The sequence below is a fragment of the Pipra filicauda genome, unplaced genomic scaffold, assembly GCF_003945595.2.
Source record: "Pipra filicauda isolate LSUMZ 115617 unplaced genomic scaffold, ASM394559v2 scaffold283_size971201_pilon, whole genome shotgun sequence".
In the NCBI taxonomy this organism is placed as follows: domain Eukaryota; kingdom Metazoa; phylum Chordata; class Aves; order Passeriformes; family Pipridae; genus Pipra; species Pipra filicauda.
The window spans coordinates 187,511-212,681 of NW_024104402.1; the positions used below are offsets into that span (position 1 = coordinate 187,511).

The window sequence follows — 25,171 nt, forward strand, 5'->3', positions numbered from 1 at the left end:
TCATCGAGGTCTGCTGTGGCCCTTTGGAGCATCATGCTGAAAAAGACTGTGAATAGGGTAGGAGCGAGAACGCAGTCTTGTTTCACACCATTCTTTATTAGAAAGGGCTTGGAAAGTGTGTTGCCATATCTGACTTGGCTGTGCTGATCCTCGTGGAGTGAGATGATCATTTTAAGGAACTTGAGGGGACAACCTAAACGTTCCAAAATCTGCCACAGACCTCTTCTGCTCACAGTATCAAAAGCCTTGGTGAGGTCAACAAAGGTTACACAAAGACCTTTGTTCTGTTCCCTACACTTCTCTTGCAGTTGTCTGAGAACAAATACCATGTCTGTGGTACTCCTGTTGGCTCTGAAACCACACTGACTTTCAGGAAGGATTCCTTCTGCTATAGTGGGTATTAGTCTGTTCAAGAGTATTCTTGCCAGGATTTTGCCAGCAATGGAGAGCAGAGTAATACCACGGTAATTTGAGCAGTCTGATTTAGTACCTTTCTTCTTATACAAAGTGATGATGACTGCATCATGAAGGTCTGATGGTAGTTTGCCTAGTTCCCAACAGCGCACCACAAACTCGTGAAATTTGGTGTGGAGTGCAAGGCCCCCATGTTTCCAGACTTCAGGTGGAATTCCATCAACCCCAGCTGCCTTGCCGATTTTCACCTGCTGTATGGCCTTGAGGGTTTCTCCTAAGTGGGGGCAGTATCCTGGTTGGGTGTACAGCACTGGCAACAGGAGCATTTTGGTGCAGGGTCTGGGCTGTATGCCCTGTGCATTGGAGAGGCAACACTTAAGTTGACCTCAAACTGCATACATAAGTATTCGTCCTATGGAAATCATAAGCATATCTCAAATCAGACACGCAAAAAACCTGAGGCACTAGGTATATTAGATATACCTGAAAAGTTAGGGGAATTTTTTTATTACTTGCCTTCTGGTTTTGCAGTGTCAGATATGACTAGCAAATGGGTAAGTGGAAAAAAGTCACTGACATCTTCCTGCCCTTGAAAATGTGATCTAGCTTAAAGCACTGGCATTTCAATCTTTGTGTTCAAATGAAGAGACCAAACAAGTTCAAGAAACAAAATGGGTAAACAGCACAGCTATAAAATGACATTTCGGAAGTGATGAGTGAGCAGTTGTATGGTGACCAATTTCCTATCAGTTATGCTCAATTTCATGTGGCCCGCATTAACCACAATACCTGGCCTGGTAGTAGCTCCCCACACATCCCAGTCATGATAGAAAACTTTGGAAATGAAAAAAGGAAATGGGTAGCAACATAACACAATGGAGTTGTGGAGTAGGGCACATACGGCCCCCTGTGCAACACCTAACTCCAGTCCTTGGTAAATAATCACACGGCGCTGCTGTTTAAGAGACATGAGGGGTTTTATAGCAGGACCTAGAGCTACTCCATTGATGCAGGCAAGATCCTTTTGAGCTTCCTCCTCTGTGGGACTGAAGCCTTTCCTAAGGGGGATCCCTGTGGCAAAGGGCCTCTCATCTGTCTGACCCTGGAGCAAGCACCACGTTTTGCCAGAAGCAGAGAGGAGGCGGCAGGGACATTTTCTCTTGAGGTAGAAGAGTCACCTGTGCCCTGGGGCTGCTCTGGGGGCTGCAAACTCAGGCCAAGAGACAAATAACCCAGGAGCTGCTGGCTGGAGAGCCTGGATTTACAGACTCTCCAGGAAAATGAGGCTTAATGAAAAACTCAACGGAAAATTAGATAAAATGGACTGACGTGGACATCAGAAAACTTCTACAGCATAAATAAATTCTTCCCTGTTTGGAGAGAGGTAAGAATTTCATCTCCATTAATTTAATCTGGCAGATAGAGATAACAAAGCAGTCCTCTACATGGGAGAGTTAACACTGCTTGGATTGATTCAGAGAGACAAGATGCACTTGCAGGCATAGGAAAAATGCATCTCTGATAAAATTTCCACTATTAATATTTTTCCCTTGCAAATGTGGGTCTTCTAAAACACTCTTTTCTTTAGAAAGGATCTAAATGAGGAGGAGGTGGGAAGTAGAGCTACAAAGCATGCAAGAAAGCCTCAAATACATGAGTGGGAGGAAGGAGGAAGAAATGAAAGAATAATGAAACTTGCATCACTGGGAGCAAACAACAGGAGAAGGGAAATGCATGTACTTGTGGCTAAATTTTGCAGGAACTTAGGCTGAGGTTTAAAATGGCTGTGGTTAGCGTAGATACAGGCACAGAGTAATTCAAATGACTTGATCAAAGGACAAAGAAATGTTACTACTGATTTTATTAGGAAAATTACCTAGCTTAGAGTTAATGGGTAAGCACAGAAAAAAATGCCTTCTTTGTAATGTTGATATGAAGTAGCCCTGCAAAGGGTAATCAATACCTGCAATCATTATGAGATTTGGGAATTTCTTCAGTGGGGCCAGGATTTTGCCCTTTGTGGAAACTGCTGATGGCATCTGTGGGATTTCCTTATGTGGTGATGTTGCAAGCAGAAACTCATATTTAAAAAAAAAATAATAAAAATCTTGTTATTAACATGGTGCCTGGGGTCCCCAGCTCAAGCTGCATCGGTAGCTGAGCCCAAATGCTCAGCTACTCTTGGGGTGCTGTCACTAAAACTTAATCAGCTGTTTCTGCTTTGAGAGCATCTCTAGTGGCCACCACTCCAGTGGCTACCCATCTGAATCAAGAAACAAGTCTGGAAAGGATCCTAGGGTTGGGTTTATTCCACAGCTTCTGATTTTCTGTCAGTGCTTTGCTGGAAGGGCATTTAGCAGGCAGGGCTGATCTCTCTTGCCACGGCCTCTGTCATGCTGCAGAGCAGTCAGTAGAAAACTTTCAACCGAACCGAATGAGGGACCTGTGTGCCTTACACAGGAATCCTGTGGGATGGGAATGCCTCTGTCTCCATGCCACCAAAACCACCTACGAAATGAAAACTGTAACTTTGCTCAGGAAACCCCAGGGTTTTATTTTCACTTTGGAATAAACTGAGCCCGTCCATCCATTGAAGAGGCGAGCATCAGGGAATCAACAGGAGGTTTTGCCATCTGCACAGACAAGCAATGCTCAGGCATATAACTAGGACTAAAGTGGGGGCAGGGAGAAGTTTCATGCCAGCAATTTTTACAAATGAAAAGATTGAGCTGCTACTCCAACCTATGCTGGCTTTTCAAAAGCCACTTTGAGACGACAAGAAAAAAGGGCAGAGGAACAATGTTTCCATCATTTCCCAGTAAAGCTGTACTTGATACAGATAGAAAACCCCATTCCTTTTTTTTTTTTTTCCAAATCTCATCATCAAAATTGGGAGTTGCTGCTTTTGTGCATTGTTGACCTCTGAAGGTTGCAATATAGTGGTGCAAAATCTGGGTCTTCGTGTTGATCTAGGGTTGGTAGCCCTGTACAGTAGAGTAGTGGAGTTCAGATAGGCAGCAAAAAGGATTGGCAGGATACAGCTCTCATTCTGCCCTATGTCCAGGCTCGCTGTCCAGGACAGAATGTACCCCTTTGGGGAAAAAAACCCCAACTCATCCCATCCTGAACCAATCATTCCCACATTATGACAAAATAAATCTAAAGGGATAGGCTTTTCCTATAATCAGTACAGCAATCGCATGTACGTGGAGTTGTCACTCTACAGGGTTGGTTGGAGGAAGCTAAACTTAAAATTAATAATTAAATGTGCTTTACAGGTTTGACAGTCTCCAGGTGTGTGGCAGTGCCAATGGCACCAGCTCCCTCTGAGACCATGCCAACCTTTGCACTCGCAGACAGGCCCCAGTTCAGCCCAAAGCTCCCCCTCATCTCCTTTCATAGGAGCAAGGCAGGAGCGGGAGCTGGAGGTAACTATGGTGAGGGCTGCAAAGAGTCAAAGGAGTAAGGAGGAGGAGGAGGAGGAGGCAGGTGCATCCTTGGCAGTGCAGGTTCTTCTGGCATGGGGATCTTCTTCAGGCACTGATGTCTTCTCTGTGGTGACCAGTGACAGCACCCGAGGGAATGACCTGAAGTTATCTCAGGGGAGATTTAGGTTGGATATTAGAAAAAGGTTCTTCACCCCACAGGGTGGTTGGGAACAGACTCCCCAGGGAAGTGGTCACAGCAGCAAGCCTGACAGAGTTCAAGAAGCAATTGGATGATATTCTCAGGCACACGATGTGATTCCTGATGATGGTCCTCTGCAGGGCTAAGAGTTGGACTCGGTGATCCTTGTGGGTCCTTTCTAACTTGGCATATTGTGTAATTCTGTGATTCTGACTTTGCTCTGCTTTCAGCTGGAAAGAACATGGTACAAGGAGTTGCCAGGCCTTGGCTGCGGCCGCCAGTGGCTAAGATGGTACTAAAATAACAGTTTTAGTTCTGCATGTCCTGGTTTTCAACACGTAGGAGCCCGGTCCCGGTGGCATGAAGGCCACTCGCAGTCACAGTGCAATGGCCAAGAAAGGCAGTTGAGTCAAGCGGGCACTCACTGGGGGTCGTGTCCCTCCGGGTGGCGGGTGGCCGGGTCAGGCGGGCCAGGCCTCAGTGGGAGGGCGGGCCAGAGAGGGTTCCTGCGGGGAAAGGGACAGAACGCGTGGGACCGGCACTCGCCGCCCTCCCTCTGCCCGGGGCTGCTGCATCCCCGCGCACCCGCAGGAAAGCACCCCTGCGGGAACAGCATCCCGCAGCCCGTCCCCGCCGGCTTCCCGCTCGCGAACTTTCCCTCGGGGAAGCCCGGCGCGGGTCTCCGCCGCCAGCTGCGGGGGGCGGCCCGGCGGGGCGGGGCGGGGCGGCGGGCGGCGCTAGGGCCCGGCGGGGCGCGGCGCCGCCGCCGGGGGCGGGGTGGGGGCGGCAGCGGCGGCGCGGGCTGCGGCTGCCTCCGGCTGCCTCCCGCCGCGGGGCGCGGAGCGGGGCGGCCGCGGGGAGTGCCCACCACCCCGCGGCGGCGGGAGCGCCGGGACGCGCGCACAGGTAACGCGGGGGCGCTTCGCGGGGTCATCGGGAGCGTGCGCGGGTGCCCGCCCGGCCGGCCCCGTCCCTCCCGGGGCAGGGAGCGCCGGCCAAACTTTTGGGGCCGCTGGCCCGGCCGCCGTCGCAGGCGGGCAGCGGCGCCGCCCCGGGGCGCTGTCGGGGGCTGCCCCGCGCTGCCGCCGCCGTCCCGCCGCCGAGCAGCCCCGCCGCGCTGGGGACGCGGAGGCGGCAGCCCGGCGGCGGGGAATGGAAGGGAAGGGAAAGGCACCCGTGGCGAGCCGAGGCCGCTGCGGGGCGGCCGCCGGGTCGCATCCCTGGCGGGCTGTGTCCCGACAGCGCGGCCCGCGGGTCCGACCCCGGCTCGGCTGGCGGTGCTGGGGCAGCGGCGCGGCCAGCGGCCCCCCCGCCGCTCCCTTTTGTTCCTGCGTGCCGCCCGCCTTGGATCCCCGCCCGGGAAGAAGCCGCTCGGTACTTCCCGGGCTCCGTCTGTGCCTGCTCACCCGCCTGAAGGGCATCCTCCGGTGATGCTGGTCTATCAGAGCTGCTGGGAAAGGGATTTTCCCCTTCCCACAACAGCTCCCCGTTGCTTGCTGGTCTTCAGTGCTGGCTCTTCACTTAACTGGACTTACCGTTGTGTTAATTCCTTCACAATGTATGCGGGTGTCCCTGCACCCTGGGGAAGGATTTCCTTGTTGACTTTCCGACTGTGCTGCGGCCAGGTATTATTTACATCATCAAAGATATGCCTGTGTAAGTGGGCTCGCATGGCTACAGCGCGGCTGCTCTTAGAGCCCAGTTTGCCGAAACTTTAATTGCAGCAGGCGATGTTGTGCCGTGGATCCATTTACGTCAGGGCGGACCGATACTCTGGTGGGATAACGGCCTCGCCGAGGCGGTCGCTTGTCACGCACGGAGTAATCCTGCCGTTTCATGGGGGGAATCGGAAAAAAAATGAGCAAACAATGAAAATGAGTTTATGGTTTTTTTTTTTTTTTTTAAATCTGGCATGGTAACGTCTGTTACGGGCACAGTAAATCGGGCAGCAAACCCCCAGTTTTCTCCGGCACAGCTCACGTATCAGCCGTTAAACAGCATAAACTGTGATTACTTTGCAGCCGAAAATATAAGGCCTTGCAGCCCTGGCTGTCGGAGCGTTACGTGTCATTAAAGTAGCTCTCTTGGAGGAGAGGGACTGTCCCAGGAGCTGCAAAATCTATAAACACTTTTCTGATTGGTTTAAAAATTTAGACACAGGAAGCGGATGGTATCTAATAACAGACAAGTGGAGACTCTGTTGTCATGGAAACTGAGAAGACTACCCCCTCTCCCATGTATTTAAAAAAAAAATAGGCAAAAGAAAAAAGTCTGCATATCATCAGAAATGCCTGCAGACTGCTTTGGCTGCTGTTGCCTTTCCCACAGCATCTGTTGAAACCTGAGAACATGCCTGTCAAATCAAGGTCATTTTACAATAAAACCTCGTACTGCCGCCTCTCTCTCCTCTCCAGACATTGTCCCACACTTTCCACCCAAGGAAAGAGATGCAGCCACCTGCCCGTGCCCACCGGGCTGCCCTGTGGTGGGTGTTGTGCCCCAGCCCGTCCTGCTGCTGGGGAATCTGAGGAAAGGCTCAAAGCAGCAGGACCAGTTACTTTTAAAAGCCAAAAGTAATAAGGGATGACACTTTTTTAGTCAAATGATCAGGCCATATTTCTTTCCGTGGGAATCTATAGACCTGGCAGAGAAAATTGGGATTGATCTCCCAAACTTGAATGTTCAGGCCATTTCACAGATCTGCCTCACCTATAAAGAAAAAAAAAAAAAGTGGCAGATGGCTCTAGGAAGCCCTGTGCAATTATTTATAACAAAAAAAAAAACATAGTTCGGTTTATAGCATGCTATTTGAGAACAAAAGCAGAGATATGAGAATAAAATATACTTCATTGCTGCTGAATGCAGCATGAGAAAATCAGACTAATATTGTGGTAAATTGAAGTTTTACTTTGCTGCATTACTGAAAGTTTATCACGTGTGAAAGGAGAGATCTATTTTGCTTTTGGAGCACAGGAGAAGTATTTCACAGCAAACTCAAAAGAAAGGTGTTAATGTTTTTGCTTATTTTCTTGGGCATCACCCGTTGATTTCAGATGTTTGTGATGAAGAGATGTCTTTGAGTATTCACTGCATTTTCTCCAAAACATTTCCTCTTCTTGCTCCCTTTAATCTTCATTTTGCAGTGACCAAGCTGAGAAATAGCACTTGAGTGTTTTGCCCACTGTATAAATCATCACTTTGAAATCTTAAATGACCGATTTGACCTCTGTTACCTCTTTGCTTGCATATTTCACTTTTTGCATTATTATTTCTTAAGAAAAGTAGGTGAGCAGGTCTTGCAGATCAGGAGGTAAATTCTGCTGGGTGCTGAGGTGAAGGTGCCCAGTGCCCTCTCCACACAAAGCAAAATTTTTCAGTTTGCTATCTGAAAAACCCAAGGCCTATCTTTAAAACTTGGTTGCAGGCAGAGCAAGCTGAAAGGATGATAGATCCAGGGGGAGCAGCACCTACATCTGCTTGAGGACTCCCCATTGGCATCTGGGCTGGCACTGGGGTGCAGGAGGTGGGACCTCCCTCCCTTTGTCGAGGAAAGGCTTAGGGATTTGGGCAGTTAATTAATCCAGCTCACATCTGATTAGCCAGATGTGGCTTTTAATTCCTAAGGAGTTCAAATGGAGAAAGTTTGGCTTGGTAGCGAAAGTGTGCTTGCTTCTAGAAGTGAATTTCCTGTTGTTGGGAGCACCCTTATCGGCAGGAAGGTTTGCCGGCAGGAAGTGTGTCAGTTACTTGTTTTTACACATTGAAGGAAATGATCTGGATTGGGTACCTTCTAGATTTACCCTTCATCAGCCTCTGGGTCTGTGCTACTTTATTTATCTCTAATGGTTTTAGTTTGTAAAAATTTTATGATGTCCAACATTCCTAAGGGAAACACAAGAAGTTAAATGCTTGTGTTGTCCTACTATTTTTTGCTGTTATAAAAAACACCCCACCAGCCTCTCTGGGCTACATTTTCAAAATTTGCAATTTATACCTTTTGAGCCTCATTACTGGTACTCAGATAGGCTTTTCTTTTTCTTCCCCTTTTAGAATGAAAGATCAAAAAATACACCAGTTATTTTACTAATAGGAGCAGTCCTTACACTTCTGAACTGCCTTTCATCATGGATCACAAATCACTTTAGAGAAATTAATGTTCTAATATCCACAGAAGTTGTATAAGCATAGGAAGCTGAAACTTAGCATTTTACATGGACTGCACAAAGTTGCAAGGAAAATTAGGAGCAGAGCTTGGAGTCAAATTAATTGCCCCTTAATTAGTGATTGCTAATGGATTAAAACTTTGAAAATGTGTTTGTCTTTCCTGAGTGCACTCATGCTAATGCACGAGTGCAGTGTGTACATGTTTGGGATATGGGGTCCGGGGTGAGAATATAAGCAGTGGTTCCAGAAAATGCCAGTAATTTACTGGTCCCTGCCCAGTGTGGCATGGCTGGGATGCCAGGTTAGAGGCTTGTAAAATTAGACACGGCTTTGGACGAAGGTCAAGACCAAAGGTGAGCACTGAGGTTTAGGTTGTGTGTTCTAGTAAGCAGGGAGGTTCAGGGAAATAAACATTTCTCTGATGTCAGCTCACAACAGAGTTTTTATGGTGTTAAGCTGAACTTTTGCAGAGGGTTTTGAGGGGGAATCGCGGGAAAGTTACATAAACTTGTAAGAAGCTGTCTGGCATGCTAAATAGCTTCAAGTAGTGAGGTTTGGTGTAGGAGATGTCTTGGTGTTAAGAGCTGTTCCTGGCAGAAGCTGCCAGGGCTGTCCAGAAGCCTAAGCTGGGCTGGAGCGGGACTATCCTGGCTGATGCTAGAATTTGCCAGTTCATGACTTCAGATGTAAAACAACGCAGCACGACTTTGGCCACAATTTTGACATATTTGTAATGAAACTGCATTTGGCTTGTTACCTGCTTTTATGACCAAGCTAAAGTAAAATTGTAACAAAATAAAGAAAAAAAAGGAAAAAAAGAAAGACTCCCACAAAGCAGCATTTCATTTAAATGTAAAACTTACAGCTGTGTTTTTTCAGAAGTGATCAGCTGATTCTGAGAAACTGGCCTGAAGCTCTGGAAGGCAGGGCATTTTTTGGGAAGTGATTCTTGCCTAGGTTTTGAAAATTATTCTCCATTTAAGGTGCCTGAAGTTGAGCTGCCAGGCATCAAGGCAACTCAAAACCCTCCCTAACCTTGCTGTAAGACTTGAGGTGCCTTTAGCACCCTTGGGACTTTTACCTGATCTGGGCTGAAGCTGGTTGTCTAGCCAAAAGTTTGTACTCTGAGTGCCTGTGTAGCCCACAAAGAAGTGAAGCTCCCTGTGCCCTATTTGTTCCCCTTCAGGATGGGCATGAAGCAGTGGGATAGCCCTGCTCTGGCAGTGGCCAGTGAGGATGGTCTGGAGAATGACTAAAACTCACCACAGCTGGACACAACTGTCAGGTGGTTTGAGTCAGGTAGGACCACCCTCGTGTTAGCCCAGGTGCTGGTGGCCACTTGCTTGCTGGGGATCAGTTTTTCCCCACCACTCTCAGGGAGGAACATAAGTGACACGTTTTCAAAACTTTCCATCAAGAGCGTCTATTCCATAATATCTGCAAAAATTCGACAGACTGCTGGAGGTGAAACTTCTACTTATTATGCTGGACAGTATTTTGTCGTTCTTTCCTTTTATTTCTCTTGTCTGTAGTCTAAGAGTCTCTGCTGGACATGGTTTTCTTTGTGTCAGCACTGACTGCAGGACAGACAGATGGCAAGGCTGTGACCTCTGGTCAGGCTTGGTAGGTGCCACTGAATGGAAAGATCCGTTTAGATGTTTGACAGTGTTTTTTTTTCCCAACATTAACAGGAATTTACATCAATGCAAGCCGATACAATGAAATTTCCAACACCAAATGTTTTTATCTTTTACCGAAAATAGGTTAAAACCAAGTAAATACAGGTGTTATTTCAGGAGTGGGATGGTTTTGGCCTACACCAGCTTCTTCCTTTGCTTTTCTCCCACATAATGGGTTGTGGGACCCTCCACTGAACTGTTTTTTCAGACTGAGTATGAGGTTTCCTGGTGGGAGCCTAATGGCAAACTGCTTACCTGCCACCTGTTTGCTGATGGAGCCCACTCACCACGTCTGGGCATACCTCTTTTTGTTGCAAGGGGAATACACCAGACTTTCTAACAGACAGGACTTTGTATATGAGGTAATCTAAGCTAGATTCTGGAAAGCGTTTCACAGAATGGCAGCTTCATGGGAAATTGCTTCTTAATGCTGTTCGGCAAAGCTGTTGCTCTTTTTAGTGTAGTTCTCTGCCAAACCTGCGCCTGCCCTGCTGGACTGAGCAGTGGCCTCATGTCTCCTGTGGCCCTGTCTCCCATCCCAGACTTGCCAAGGCCCCCCTCTCCAACCCCTGGCAGCTCTGTGGCTTCTGGTACAGAGCTGATTTCTGGTTTATCTCTTGGGCTTCATAGAGAGGCCAACCTTTTCCTTGGATAAAGTTGGTTTCTGGCACAGCACACAGACATGAACTCTGCAGCCCGACCTGTCCGTGTAGGGCCCTGCTCACAGTAAGGGCTTCTTGTGGTCAATTCAGTTGGTGGCCAGGCTTGCTGGGGAGAGGAGCAGAGACATTAGAGGCGTTATGATAGGTTACTAGAGATGGGAGGAGGTTGTAGGTCTGACCCATCCAGATTTAACTGAATTATGTCTCATTTTACCCCCAACTCTAACTCGTTTTGAACTGGATTTTACAGTAGATCATTTGTAGAAGCTACTCAATTAATATGTTAATTTTAACACCAGATTTTATAAAGCTTTTATGTTTGGAGGTAGTGAAGGGATCCAAATGTTTTGATCCTATTTTTATCATTATCTTCACTGAGTTTTTCTTACTCTGTGCTTTGCAGAGAGGAGTGAAATTTTAATAATTCACTAATATACTTTCATTTCATTAACGTTTTATCATTCTAGCATAGTGCATATGGTGAACTCCTTAGCACTTTCATTAAAGGCCTGATCTTGCCCCCATGCTCTCACATCCCTCCAGGTGTGGAAAACCCTAATGCAGGTGCTATTCTGCCTTTTGGAAAGAGCTTTTCTCTTTTTCCAATAGATAGTAAATTGAACAAGACATGTAAGGGGTTTTTTTGCTTGTTGTTGTTGTTTATTTTTTTTTTTTTTTCTTTGGTTGCTTTTTTGTTTTTACAAACTGGAAACATTTATGCAAGGATAGCAGCAATGATCAGCTTGGAACCACTAAGTGCCAAGCCTCCAGCCATCACAAAGCTTAAATGTGGTCTAGAGAGTGTGAAGATGCAATGTGTTATTGTGGTATTGATTGCATCATTTTGTACTGTGGCATGTTTGGTTCAAGCAGAGATTTATATTGGTATTAAAATGGTTATGAAACTTTTAGGTGCCTTACCTGGGATAGCACAGTGTTTGGTATTAGGAGGGTACAAATAACATGTAACACTACATGTAATCTTGGTGATTCAGTACATAAATTTGAAGGTGTGTGCCCACCTTCTGTTAAACAAGCTTTTTAATTATGTCTGAATTTGAAATTGGTGTTCGACTTTCATGGCAACTTTCCTTTCCTTATTTTTTCTTTTTTCTTTTTCCTTTATTTTATCATAAAATAAATCTCTTAGTGTGTGATTTGTTATTACTGTTAATTAAATACTGTTAGCATGCCAGATTATTTCAGGCATATTCAGAAGGCTTAAGAAGCCAAGCATGGCTAAGGAGTGGGCAGTGGGCAGATACATGAGGCAGGAGACTGGAAGGGAACCTTCTAGTTTGGGAGCAGTGGAGAGCTCAGGGACATGTAAGAATTTTAGGAGGAGTCCTGTTTTGAAAGGAGTGTGGCTGTTGGGAGTCCAGAGGGCAAGGGATCACAGTAATAAATACAGGAGATTTGAGGGAACTAGCTGAAGGTTTTTACTTGTCAAATAGAATATATTTGCTTTTAGAGGCACCAGGACAGAAACTCATCTCTTGTAAATTGGTATAATGCCTTTGGAGTTAGTGGAATTACAGTGACTTACACCAACTGATGGTCTGTCCTGGGGTATTACAAGCAGAGTGAGGATTTGAAGAATGGTGGAACTGGAAGAGGTTATAGGCCTGGGCAACAGGGACGGTGGAAGCTTGTTCAGAAGCGACAGAGAGGCTGGGCAAGCAAAGGAAGATCACAAGGTCCATTACAACTATATTGGATTTGATTTGATGATGAGGTGCCCAAGAAGACATGTCATCAAAGCAGGCTGAAAGACGGGCTTGGCTGAGAGGAGAGTCAGTGGCAGAAAGCACATTTCACATTAGCACATTTCATATTAACAGTAGCGATTGGTGTGAGAGTGAATACGATCACACATGGGTTTGGGGTGTGTGTGGGATGGGCCAAGGTAGGAGCTGGGGGAGAGGATGTGGAGTTACAGAAGAATCGCTGGATGAGGATGAAGAGGGCCAGAAGGCAACATCTCACATAGTCAAGAAGGGACAAACATCTTTCAGTCTGGAAGGAGGAATAGAAAAAACCCATAAAATATTATGCAGAGGTAAGAAGAGAAAGGGAATGACATTGACTTCTTTAGAGACATGAGCTGTGAGTAATTTCTACTACAATTAGTAAACTTTGAAAAGCTGAGCTATAAATAAGCTACATCTTCACTGGTATGTCTGATTATTCCCCTCACTTCTGTTGTTGCAAAGTAGTCTCATATAGTGGTTCAACAGGCCTTAATGTCCTGGGAATGGTCACAGCAGCGTCTCTAATGGGCACTGTGCTGTGTGGTGCTGCCACAGCTGTGCTGTGCTGAGCTTTGCGTCTCACTCTTCTGGGGTGAAGTGGCCATGTTAGCCCCAGCTTAGCCTGGGGACCCCCAGCTTGGCGCTGTGCCTGCTGCAGTTGGGATCCTGGGAGAGGCGCTGCAGTCAGGTTGTTGCTCTGGAAATTCAAAGAGGTGCTGGGAAATCACAGGGTTCTGATTAAATATACTGGCATTGTAGCTGCAGTTGCCATACCCCAAGTATTAGAGCCCATGTGGGGGAGTGGGGCAGTGCTGAACCACCTGTGGGTACAGGGGAGCAGGGGAGGCAGTGGATGGGTTCCCCTTGGTTTGCCACATCAGTCAAGAGCAGGGCTGGGCTGTGATGAAGAAGGTCTGAGGGAAATATTGCAACTTCAGTTTGTGTTGTGACTGAGCTGGAGATCTCACTCAGAATGTATTTTGCCACAGAGTAACTTTGTGAGAGGAGAAAGAAAACACAGATTGGAAAAAATGAGGTAAAATGTGGGAGAAATGAGATAAAATATAGCAAAAAAAAGAGAAAAAAATTTAGAAATTAGGTATGTGTTTTAGGATGGTCACCTTTGGTCACAAGCAGGTCTCATTACTGGAGTAACTGCAACCCATTCACAGTCCTGGGGCCCAGGAAACAGGCTGACTGGAAATGGGACCAGCTTAGTGGTACTAAGGCAAGAAAAATAAAAAAAAAAAACCAGCACAAATAGTGAAAAGTAAAGTATGTTTTAAAAATACTTCTGTTTTTTGTAAGCCAGGATACCATTTCTGACAGATAGAGACATTCCCATTTCCCATTGAGGACTCTGGGGATCTCCCAGTCCAGCACCTCGGAGGCAGCCAGCCTGGGTTGGAAAGTCAGTGTCTTTAGAAACAGAAAGCATTTTGGCTTTCCAAGTGGAATGATCTCTTTCTTTCCTAGTTGTATTGAAAGCATCTGTTGCTGCCATTACAGCAATTAGAGAAAAATGGCTGAGCATCTTGAAGCTAAAGTAGTTGAGAGATGACTCCTAGGGAAAGCAAGGAAAGATGTGGTGGGCTCAGAGGCACAGTAATGGATGTGAAGCTTTTCACCATGGGTCACTCAGGTGGATTGTCCCCAGAAAGCAGTAGTTCCCCTTTTACAATGCCTGTCTGTGGTTGTAAAGCCGAGGGGCTCATGCCTGCTCCTGGTCCTGCGCAGTCACCAGGAGGTGGAGGACTGGCATGTGCTCTGGAGATGGCCTTGTTCTGGTTCCTCAAGGGCTGGCAAGGAGGCCATGTGCCCTCAGCTGTCACCCAGGCTGATAAGGGACCATGGCTGTAGGATCAGGTTTTCTGGTGGTCTGCTCCTCTTCTGTAAGGTTGGAGAGTTGTACAGAAGAGCTGAAGGGATGGAGCAGATGAGAGGGCCAGGCACAAGTATATACCTCCTTGATCCCCTTTCTAAAGGTATGATTCTACAATGCTAGTGGCAAAGACTTTTTTTAACAGAGAAGCAATGTTATCTTTCCTCAAGGGGCTTCATGAAATAGCCTTTGCTATGCTGATGATAAGAATAGTATTAGTCTTGCCCACTTGCCCTTTCTCCTTCCGAGGGTAATGTCCCAAGCCGGTGACTCTGCCCACTCTCCATGTGGTCGGCGCTTGGTTTATTCAAGCTGGGCTTCCTCCGTTCTTGCTTTTTTGTGTTCTCTGCTCAAATGAGAATGCCTGTTTATGGTGTGATGTGAGCACTTCAGAAATTGCTTTGAAATCTGGAGCAGGATTTTTTTAATAGTAATTTTCATTCTGAGATTGTGTTTAGTCTTGCTACTCTTAGCTACTGCTGGTTCTGTGAGGGTATGAGCTGGGACCACAGAAGAGCAGGGATCCCAACCAGCCTGCTCTCTCCTAAGACATAGCGTGGAAAAAAGTTTTTCATTCTGACTCCAAAAACCTACAGTCTATGTACGGTATTTGGAGCAAAAATTGCTCCAATATAGAAGTCTCTACACCAATATAATTATTTGTCCTGCTTTCATTTTTCACATGTTTTATTTAAGCTCCTGTCACCCACTAATAACATAGGAACATTGGGGAAATTTGAAAGGGATGCACAGTATTGTTGTCATTTCTTGAGCAGCTGCTACTGGCCTGCTTACATTCAGTGGATTTCTTGCTGTCAAAAACACTTTTAGCACATGAATGAACGGGCAGGAAACCACCTAAATATTGATTAATTTTGACAGAAACTTCCCTCCCACCTCTTGCTCATTCAAAACAACAGTGATGAAGCTAGCAGGATTCAGCTCATGGGCTGTTGGGAAGGGCTTGTTTTATTCAAAAAGTAGAGCTTTGCTTTGATGGACACTCTTGGGTGCTAGTACTAGGAATCATAGAATATCCTGAGTTGGAAATGACCCACAAGGATCATTAAAATCCAACTCCTGGTCCTGCACAGGACAGCCCCAAGAGTCACAGAATGTTCTTGAATGCTGTGAATGAATGCATTGTCCAAATGTTTCTTGAACTCTGTCAGGCTTGGTGCTCTCACCACTCCCCTGGGGAGCCTGTTCCAGTGCCCAACCACCCTCTGGGTGAAAAACCTTTTCCTGATAGCTAGCCTAAACCTCTCTTGATACAACTTCAGGCCATTCCCTCAGGTCCTGTCGCTGGTCACCACAGAGAAGAGATCAGTGTCTGCCCCTCTGCTTTCCCTTGTGAGGAAGTTCAGACTGCAATGAGGTCTCCCCTCAGTCTCCTCTTCTCCAGGCTGAGCAGACCAAGTGACCACAGCTGCTCCTCATCTGGCTTCCCCTCAAGGCCCTTCACCATCCTTGTTGCCCTCCTTTGGACACTCTCCAATAGGTGAATATCTTTCTTATATTGTTGTGCCCAAAACTGCTACAATATTCAAGGTGAGGCTGCACCAGTGCAGAGCAGAGCAGGACAATCCCTTCCCTCGACCAGCTGGTGACGCTTTACCTGATGCCCCCCAGGACACGGTTGGCCCTCCTGGCTGCCAGGGCACTGCTGACTCATATTCAACTTCCCATCAACCCGAACCCTCAGGTCCGTTTCTGTGGCACTGCTTTCCAGCATCTCATTCCTCAGTCTGTACATACCTTCAAGGTTGCCCTGTCCCAGGTGCAGAATCTGGCATGGATTGATTATTTCCAAATGCAAGGGACAAGAAGCTCAGCCCAGGTGCAACATTTGGAGGTGAGGAAGCGCCTTGTCTTCTACAAGTGTTGAGGCAAGTAGCATGGCACTTTGGAAAATTATTCTTTCTGGTGCCAGTGTGGGCACGAATCCTGACAAAAATTGAAGCTTGTCCCTTTTCACACCAAAATCTGTTGACTGATAGTCTTAACTGATTTCAGCGAAGATTCTGTCTCATGCTTGGCATTAGATCGCATAGGTGGTTGATGTTTCAAGTCTACCTTGGTGTATTCATGGGGAGTTCCTGTGAGATGCAGTAGCAGTTGCTTCTGGTTTTATGGATGAAGAATTTGATGCTCCATTGCTGTCACTGATACAGTGATGGTGATAATGGTTATCATTAACCTGTATTTCAGTGGTGGGTAAACAGCGTTAGTATTTGGCTCTTCCTCAGACATCTTAGCTCTCTCAAGTGAGTCATCTGTTGATACCAAAGGTGATTTATGTGACTGTTCTCACTCTGGCAGTGTGAGTGATGCACATACGGCTCTTTGGAGCCGGCAGATGAGAAGACCTCTTTATACACAGGTATACTGCAACATAGATTTATATTGTTGTAACGGTGATATCTGTATCTTCTTATGAACAACATGCAATCCATTACTTGTTTGCACAAAATTCAGCACTCTACTAGTCAATGAAATGAGGAGCAGAGGGCCAAACTCATTCCCCTGGGAGCAGTGTATAGACCTTTACTGACTTGCAGACCCTTAAGCCCATAGACTGATCTCTGTGTCTTGTGACTATGGGAGCAAGTTAAATTGGGCTGTCGACACTCTTGTCTTGTGGTGATAAACTCTGATGTCTAATGACTGAACCCAGGTAGCAGCCTTCCCCAAGTCACCATCATCAGGTCTTTGTCTTGGCCACCATGGTGTACAGGACTGCAAGAAGATAGTTGTCTTTATATTTAATTGGCTAAAACCTGTTAAGGAGGAGACAGACAGACAGGCATGGACAGCAGGATCACTGAAGACTTTTCAATAGCTAATAAAGCTAACTCCCCTAAAATGCCTAAGTATCAGTCTGAAGAATTGCTTTGTCTATGAGCTTCAGAAGAAGGAAACATGGTTAGATTACAGAAATGCATGTAAGGAGTTTATTACAATATGTTAATTACCTCTGTCAATAGTTATCTGTTATTATTAAAGCAATTTCCTTCAAGATAAAATAATGAAATGTAGATTTTCGTGTATCTTTGTCAGTCAGAAGCCCAAGAAGACACTCCTGTTCCACTGCTGTCTTGTGGTATAAAGTAATGCAACTCCACTGAAGTCAGAGGTGGGTATCTGGAGAGAAGACATCTTCCTTTTTTACTAGAGACCTTTAACGCAACATTGTTTTATTTCTGCACATTAAAGTTAATAACACAGGAAGTGTATTTTGAAGTTAAGTCTTTCTAGGATCTCTATATGTTAAATATCTGTGAACAAACTTTATAGTCGCTCTGTAGGCCCTCACGATATATCATTTTGAGCTGCCTTCTACCTATTACGTTTTATCTGCCTGCAAAATCCATTTCTAATTCTGGCCGTATCTCCTTTGTGATCGCTTGCCAGAAATCTATTCCCAGGATTCTCCTTATTTTAGTGAAATATCTCTGCTTCAGCACCTTTCCCAAGGTGGCTGATCTAATCAGGGCACTATCAGTTATCACTTCTCATTTCCTTTGCTAGCTCTGTCACATGCAATGCACAGCCTAACAAAGTGACATTCAAATACTCCCAGTGACCAAGGCTATTTTCCTCTCTTTTACTCTGCAAAACTGGAATTGTATGTGGCTTCTTAAGCACATGCCCTTCACTCCAGGAATGTGACTTGTAAAACACACTGTGGGAAGAGTTAATGTTAAGCAGATGAAATAGCTGCCTCTTTATTTATCACAGGTAGGTTCCACTGATAGTGACCATCTGGATATTAAATCCCACATCCACACCTTATATTTTTCAGGTAGAGAAGAGCAATGCTTCATTCCTGCCAGCTGTAAGAGAGCCCTACTTTGCTGTCAATGAAATTTGTTACCTCCCTGTCGCTAACCTCCATTCTTGTCTGTTTCCATACACGTGTTTCTCTTAAATGACTGTATGCAAAGGTCAGCATACACCAAACAGGGTGTTTTTCTCAAATAAGGAGTCACCTGTGTGGTTGGATCCTCTGTTAAGGTTAAATGTGGTTTCTATGGACACAAGTCCAGCAATAGCATCTTTTTTTGGCCTCTGTGGTTTTTTTTCCTTGGGTGACAAACCTCTTAGTGTTATCTTAGATTGCTATCACAGACTAATGCTTGTTTTAATAAGTGTGTGGCTGAGTATTCCATCCGCTCTGGAAGATAATGTTATCCACGTGCGTCCTCACAGCCCTTCCTGCTTTGCACCATTTAACACATGCTGTCACGAGCCCTGCTTTGCTGCAGTCTCATTTCTCCCATTGGTTTTTGTGAGGGCTGAAGACTAAATCCTGTTTTTTTGGAGGTGAGCAGGAAGCAGGCTTTCGCCAGACTGGGTAGGAGTGTGGGAAGAGCCGTCTCCATGCACCTGTCCTGGCTGCAGAGTACCACACAGTGCAATACTTACGTGGTGCTGGGAGTTTACTGTGAGCAGCACAGCTCTTGATTTCTTTTGAAATTCATACAACCAGTTTTATGGGTCTTTTTTGACTCCCACTGTGTGAATCCAATAAACATGTCTTGCAGTCTGCAGCTGATCAATGCATGTATTTTCCCCATAGCCTGTTACAGGTTGCACAACTGAGATTATGAGTTTCAGACAGTGAGAGGAAAAATTAAGAAAACAGATTTTAAGCTGACGAAAAGAACCAGTCTGGTTTGTTTATGGCCCAAGGTACAAGACCAACCAGGTGCTCTGTGTTTCAGCTCTTTGGCACATATTTTGGTGAACCGTATCCCAGACTGGCAAACTTCCACAGCAGGGTGTTTGCAGTCCCTCTGGGCTGTCCCTTGGACACTGTTCCCTCTGGTTGGCTACAGAGCTGCAAACTGGGGAGCATTTGCCCTAGCAGGAGAGAGCAGAGCAAGTGTCTGGGTGTCCTTAAATGGTAGTTTCCAGTGCGGCTAAATAACGAGGATGATGTCTAATGGCTTAAAAAGCTGTTCATTGCCGCATTTTTTTCTAGCTATGTCTTCACCGTAAGAAGGTAGAGAAATCTCTGTTAAAATAATAATTAAATGCTGACAGTACTGAATTTCTACCCAGCATGAGTTGGCAGCAGTTGCAAACCAAAACATTAGGTCATTAAAGAAAAAAGAAAAACCTTATTAAATAACTCTGTACCTTTTTCTGATTAGCTATTCTTAAACAGAGCATGTGGCTATAATAGAAAGCTGTACCTGACAGGAGCAAATTTTTTTTTTTGGGAAAAGTAAAATACTCAAGTTTTAATGTGTATATATGTATGTTTGAAAGGATTTCTTGCTGATCCTAGCTATGAGCCACCACAAATTCTCCCTGCCAGGAAATGTGTGAAATCCTCTCAGTGCTATGTTTCTAGAGAGAACAGTTAACAATGACTAATGTGCTCAGGGTTTTGTTTTGGTCTCTTTTTCTTCTTCTTTAGCTAGACAGAGCTGATTTCACACTTGAGAGTTGAACAGCCATGGTAGACCTTGCTGTAGCATTGGTGGATTGAAGCACTACAAGGCTCAGGGGCTGGCTGCAGTGTACATCTTGCAGACACAGAGATAAAAGGGTTTCTGCCCCAAAGAGTGTGCTGTGGTGGGAAGGTACATGAAGTCTGTTGAGGAGTCAAAAGGGGGAGAAAGAGTGGTGTTGGGTACAGAAAACCCCTTTGCTCCATACCCACTCATGGCCAGAGGTCCACTGCTCTCAGAGGCAAGCTGAAGCTGGGTTTCTTCTATTAAGTTGGCTGAGGAGACTGCAAAGTAAAAACTTGTCAAAAGGTTCATTTATAGGTTGCTACTTTTTACCACCTGTTTCTTGCTTTGATGTACTCTCTCATATATTTGTTCCAGTGTACTCCATATCAATATTTTAGGGGCTGATATCTACAGCACATGTGTTTCTGGAGCTCGTTCCAGGCCCTCTTTAAGGAATGTTGCTGGAACTAGCAAGGAGGGGAGGAACTGGAGCTGTTGGGGAGCTTGGGCCACTGCAGCAGAGTTGTGGCTGCCACTGGCCCTGTGGGAAGCCTTGGAGCTTGAGAGGAGTCAGTGGGATGCTGAATATCCTCTCTCTAAGTGCCAGGAGCATATCTGAAAGCTATGTGACCTCTGTGGCAAAAACATACTTCCTAAGCATATGCTGGGTGTGTAAGGACATCCTGACTGCTGTGGCTCCTGCTTCCATCGTATCAGAGCAACTCGTTTGTCTGTAGTGTGTACATTATGATGCCAGCCTGTGAGACACCACAGGGTCTTCCTTCCCTTTCCCCCTCCTTCTGTCCCTTCTTGACACACTTGTATTTGTGAAACTGAGAAACGGGGATAAGAGAGGCTTCGTAAGTTATTTCAAACTATTCTGTTTTTCAAAGGTGTAGCATAGCGTAATACAGCTTTTTCCTGTATTAATACACTCCATTGAGTACTACTGCTTTTAAGTTTCAGTGTTGCAGCTGTATAGCCTGAGCACATCTGTTATTTGGAGGTGGGCACAGGTGCTCCACTGAGCCTGGCCTCTGCTTAGGAGTTGGATCCCGAGCCCCCTGGAAATACCCTGGATTTGGAAAGCAGAGCAAAAGGCATATTTCTGCAAATGTCAGAGCAGTGATTTTTTGCAATTAAATTTAGCGACCAAGAACAATGGAAAATTTTGGCTGTATTTCTCTCCTGTACGAAGATGTGCCAAGCAAAGAACAGATGGGGTTGGGGGCTGCCCATGGTTGTCTGGGTGTTGGGCTGCTCCTTCCCAGCCCTGGTGGGAGTCAGAGTGACCTGCTCTCACATTTGCTGCCTTTGCTGCCCTAAAACTCCTGCCTCAGTCACAATCTCGCCGAGTTACACATGCCAGAATATCCCTCCACAATGTGCTAGGGGGAGAGTTAAAGTCTGTCTCAACAAGGACCCTTCCTCAGCCACCACTAGACCTTAGTGACAGAAAATGGGTCTGAGAGCCTGGCCCTCGTATCTCCGAGTTCATGGGTCCTTGTAGTACTAACACTGGGTTGAGACAAACTATTTCTCTGCTGACATTAATGTACTTGACCCTTTAGAGTGCAAGGTAGCCAAGCAGTTACAGGCCATTAATCTCCAATTGCTCTTGTCAGGTATTGTAGTCATTAATCCAGGACCAAACAGTGATTTTGTTCTCAGCATGGACCATGATAAGATTTTTTTATCTCCTGGTTAGTGCCAAGTTAATATCTAGTTAGTAGCTCTTGCAAGCCTGTAGACAGATGCCCTTGAATTTCACCAGTCGCTGCACCAAAGCTAAAACTCAGCATTGGTTCATCCACTAAAGGTGCCTTCAGAACCAGCTCCTTTTCCTGTGCTTGGACGGCTGGTTCAGGGAAAGCTGGCTGATGCACAGGTACCTGTAAACAGGGGCTGCCTGCTTTTAGGCTGTGTGGTGCACCATGTAGTCCGAGACACCAAAGAGGCAGCTCCCAGACAGCTCTCGACTATCTGGGCTGCTTTTTCACCCTGGGACCTCTTTGAGCACAACTGGAAGGGAGGTGGGTTGAGTTGTTTCTGTACACATTCACACACTGATTTTACTGCTTCGCTTTGCAGAGGAGGAATGCTCCAGGCATCCCGCGGCAGAAATTCCCCTTATTCTTGGATGCTGCCCAAGGGTTACTCATCAGAACAATAATTGCTAAGAAATAAGGATGTTGAGCACTAGGACTTATGGAGTGCTTTGATAAGCTAGGCTGTGATGATTGTGTATAGAAGGGCGTCCTTTTGTTGCTTGGATGGCTATAAAAGGCTTCAATAGCCTTTCTCTAGCGAACTGCTGGTACATGTAGCTGGGAGTTTTTCTGAGTGAGTTTTGCAAACTCAGTGTCACTATACACATACTGATCTGTGGCTGGGTGAAAAATGTTTGTTTTAATGTATTAAGTTTTGCCTGCACCCTTCTGTATGGAAATCTTGTTTTAGAAGAAAAACGAGGAGGAACGTGGAGATATTTTAACATAGCAAATAGCATTTTCTTCCTACATAGTGCCATTTTGGAGAGGGAACAGCTTCTCCTCTAGTTCTGTTTTGGTCTAGGTCTCTCTCTTCTGAGATTTAAACGTATGCTTATATCAGTTCCTCAGCTGGTGTGTGTCTGTTGACATAGTATATCTACTGACATAACGTGCATTCTGCTTTTACACCTGATGTGTTTGCCATGTGTCTTCAAACTTAGCAGAGTCCTCAGGTTTTAAACATGGTCCTTTAACAAAGCTGTAACATCAGAGCTTTGGGGTTTTGACATAAGTATTAACAGGAAAGGAAAAAGATTAGGAAGTTGCTTTTTATCCTGACATCTGTGGGATTTTTTTGCGTTTCACAAAGCAATTGCCCTAATTCAGCAGACGGGGGCTGTAATGCTCCAGGTGGTGGATATCACCTAGCAGGCTGTGGAACACCTGGACCAAAATCCAGATGTGCTGGGTGTCTGTGAAGAGTTGGCAGTGCAAGACTTGCCCTTCTCTTGGGAAGCTGGCTGCAGCTGGAGACAGGTCCACACTGGTGAGGAGCAGCGTGCTCTGGCTATGCAGCTGGTGCTGCTTCAGATCCGGGACAAAGCAGGGATTTCCAGAAGTGCATAGGTAAAACTGGAGCACAAATCCATTGAAAATCTGTGTGTGTCCAGGTAAGGGGCTACGGTCACTCTCAAGCCATCACTCTAATCAGCAGAAATGGAAAGCAGCATGTTTGGGAAGTGTTGGAATTGCTGGGCCTGGCCATAGGAGGCTTTGATTTCAGATTTTGTCTGTGGATTTTTTTCTAGCTGAAATAGCACTTGAGAAGATAGGGTAGCAACTTTAACCTCTGTTCAGGCCATCTGTAAAGATGATGTTAATTATCAGAGACTGGGATAAAATCCTGGTCCTAATGAAAGGTCTCAATGACTTTTGAGGATCCTGAGATCATCTGTGGTTGATTTCATCACTCTGTTAGATATTCTGTAAGAGGCTCTGTCAGGCCACGGGATTGTAGTTCTCTAATTTTTATTCTCTTGATTGCTTCTGTTGTCCTGGTTTTGTTTTCTGTTTCCCCCCCAGATCTAAGCACTGTTATGTTTTCATCCTATGTCCCACACATGTATTCTTTTGCTAATGGAGGTAAGGAAATGATCATGCTTAGATTTTGGTCTTCAAAAAAACAAGAGCATCAGTTTGATTCTGTTTGATTTTTTGACAAGTTACAAGGGGTAAACTTGACCTTATCTGAAGATTAATGGATACTATTATACTAAGAATTTACTAATTTAAAAGTGATTTGGAAATGAGCTTGTTTTTTTCCTACAAAATTTAAAGGCATCAAATAAGCTGAAGTGATTTTGGATGTGGTGCTTGGGACGTTTTTCCCCCCTGTTCTTCAGTTTTGTGCTACAAAACAATGGGTTTTTGAAACTGTTGAATGGAAGTAAGAAATGCCTAAATTGTGTTGTTTGGGTGTAAGACTTCAAGCTAGTTCAGCTAGGACCACTCTTAAATAAAGCCTTTAGGCTGGTGTAGGTGACTTGCTGCCATATTTTATGTAGTTTGATTTCATTACAAAATTTCTGCTCGTTTATCTGCCCTTCTATGATTCCTTTGTGTATTGTGAAAGGAACATCCTTCACAGTTATTTGCAGGCCTACATGATACCAGCTTGGTGCTCAAGACCTGCCTACGTGCCACTTGTTCCCACTGTTAGGGTAAGGCAATTACAAAGGATTCCCATTCCAAGTATGCATCCTCTGCTACTCCAGCTTGGGGACTGCAGTCAAACAAGGTGATTTTGCCTGGCTGGGTCCATGGGAGTGCATGGATTTTGGTTGGGGCTGTGTAATTAGCAGTTACGGTGATGAAACTAAGATTTCAGGGTATTTTGTCAAATCTAACAGGGAACTGCCTGCTTACTTTTTTCATTGTAAAGCCGTAGCTACAAGTCTCACTTTCCACAGGGATATTTCTTTTTTTAAATTTTATTACGTCTTCTAGGCAAGCTAGGGAGAAATTGTTCTAGCATTCTCTTCTCTGTGGTTCATATCTATCATGATGCAGTCGACAAACATCCTCTCTTCTTCCAAAATATGGAAGATTTCCAGTTAATTGTGTGGAAATGGGGGGATGTGTGTCTTCTTGTTACTCTCTCATGTAAGCTGTTCATTGTTTTGTGCTAACTGCTCATACTTGAAGATTTCTGAGAGAAGGGTTGATACTGTGAGCTGTTAAAGAACAAAATTAGGCAAGGTGGAACTGGCTTTGATTGTCTCTTTGCTCTTTTCACTGCACTGCAGATGAAAGTGTATGTTTATTCCTAAAATAAAATCTGATGCTCACCTGAGTTCAGCTATTTACTTGGAGGAAAAAAGTTTCCTTAGAAATGAGAAGGCTATTTAAAAATTGTGTTGGGCATTTTAATTGCAGCGAGCGATGAATCCTTTGAAGTTTTATTGCCTATTATATACTTGATTCAAAAGTTGCCTTTTGCAGTAGCTTAAGGTTTTTTATTTGCCTGAGATTATTAACATTTCTGTTTCAAGCTTTGAAAGGGAAACTTTCTGAGCATGATTATGAACATTAGGTTAATGCATAATCCCCACTCAGAGGTTCTCCTAGATTTCCATGTGCTTGTTTAGAGGCCATTCAAAGGTGCTTAGCTTTAATTGCCATTATGTGAGCACACAGAAATAAGGGCCCAGGAGTCTTATCAATTATTCTGTTCACAAATTCATTTTGAGATCATCTCAAAGCTGTTATAAGTTAAATTTGCATTGAAGTTACTGGGAAGATGTGTAAAGGTTTTTGTCCAGCTGGGGAGAAGGTTCTGTTGTCTCCTGATTTAAGTGCTCCGTGGTTATACCTTTTTTGATCTTCATATAATTGCTGAGGATTTCTTTTCTTTGAGATTGTTTTTGCAGGTGTTTTACCTGCCTTGCATGTGCAAACTTTTAGCTGCCTGCAAAGAAATAATACAGGTCTGTTTAGAAATGGCATGAATGCTTGACTTTCTGTGGCTTTCA

At 45.2% G+C, this 25,171-nt stretch overlaps 1 protein-coding gene across 1 annotated transcript in view; it reads left to right on the forward strand.

Moving 5' to 3' along the window:
• Positions 1–4,881: 4,881 nt before the first annotated feature.
• Positions 4,882–25,171, forward strand: part of FOXN3 (forkhead box N3) — a 208,259-nt gene continuing 187,969 nt past the window's right edge. The window contains exon 1 of the mRNA XM_039382806.1: positions 4,882–4,947. The gene's annotated coding sequence lies outside the window, so the exon portion shown is untranslated. The remainder of the gene's footprint in view (positions 4,948–25,171) is intronic.